This window comes from Serpula lacrymans, assembly GCF_000218685.1.
Source record: "Serpula lacrymans var. lacrymans S7.9 unplaced genomic scaffold SERLAscaffold_3, whole genome shotgun sequence".
NCBI classification, from domain to species: Eukaryota; Fungi; Basidiomycota; class Agaricomycetes; order Boletales; family Serpulaceae; genus Serpula; species Serpula lacrymans.
In genome coordinates this window covers 2,014,784-2,016,132 of record NW_006763292.1, presented here as the reverse complement: position 1 = coordinate 2,016,132, position 1,349 = coordinate 2,014,784, and positions in this window count along the sequence as shown.

Here is a 1,349-nt window from a genome sequence, read left to right as displayed (position 1 = left end):
TCGATGATGAGAACTGCTGTTAGAAAACCACACACAAAAACAAACTAACACACAATCCTCCCAGATTCCACGGAACTTGTTTATGAGCTTTGCCTCCTAGAACAGTGGAGTGGTCTGGTTGTTCGTGGGGTGGTACATATAAAGATTCTTCAAAGTAAAACCCAGAGGTGTATGAGTGTGGGTTTTGAGGAGGAGGGATAGTTGAATTTATAGAAGATAGGGGCTTAGTGATGAGTATAGATGAGCACTACCTTGCTAATTGTAGCACAAGGTAGGTTTGAGATCGACGAGGATGGCGAGGTGACGAGGTTCCCAGTGATAGCAGGCTCCTGACGCACAAACTGTAGTGCTCAGAATGACTCTAATCGAAGGGGATGACAATCACTTTCAAAAAGTGACGAGTGACAATGACAGCAGTTAACAGTGGTAGAAGTGGGAAGTGTTGTGACCACACTAGATCACAAGTAGCAGAGTAGTGAACTTGAGAGTAGAAAAGAAGTCTGGATTGGATTACTTGTTTTTTTTACAAGGTAAAATACAGGGGTTTATATAGTAAAAGAAAGGTAGGCTATGCACAGTATAGCTGTGCAAAAAGAATGAGAAAGAACATGAAGGAAGGAATGTATGCTGACAAATCCTGCGTAGGTAGTACAGGATAAAATTGTCAAAAAAAAGAAGAAAAAGAGATAGAACAATGAATGCTGTGAGTAATGTCACAGGTTTGTACAGCCATAAAGTAAAGTCCAATAGCAAAAAGAGAGCAGGAAAATCATGATGTCATGGGAAGATGCAGTAAAAAAAAGGGCAAGGCAAAACACTATCAGTATCAACACAGTTCCTTTATTGTCAGTCAGGCATTCTAAAAAAATATGTGTCCATAAAAATGATTCAAAAATCAAAAATAATCGCACTGTAAATGAATGTTCTGCTGAAAAAAAAGAAACTGGAGCCACCGGTCCACCACCTAGTCCAAATCCGACAGTTCCATGGCCTTACCAATGGACTGGTTGTGTTGGACCACCTGGTCAAATGAGGGAGGGAGGGGAGTAGTTCCAATTTGGAACAAGTGAGTCCCAGGCAGCGTGTAGTAGGTGTAGCTGTAGTGAAAACGATGGACAAAAGATAAGTGTACCCAAGTGAATGGGACAGCGATGAACATGGGCGACGCAAGAGGATGAACCTTCTCCAGCTCAAAAACTACCCACCCACGCTCCAACCAGGCAAGACGAGCAACCAATGTTTTGATAGTATATGATGGCAGATCGACGTCATGAAGATGGACCTGTTGCCCTATTTGGACCGGCCGCCGGGGCTTTAGTCTACCGTCACTTCATTGGTAGTCAACGGAT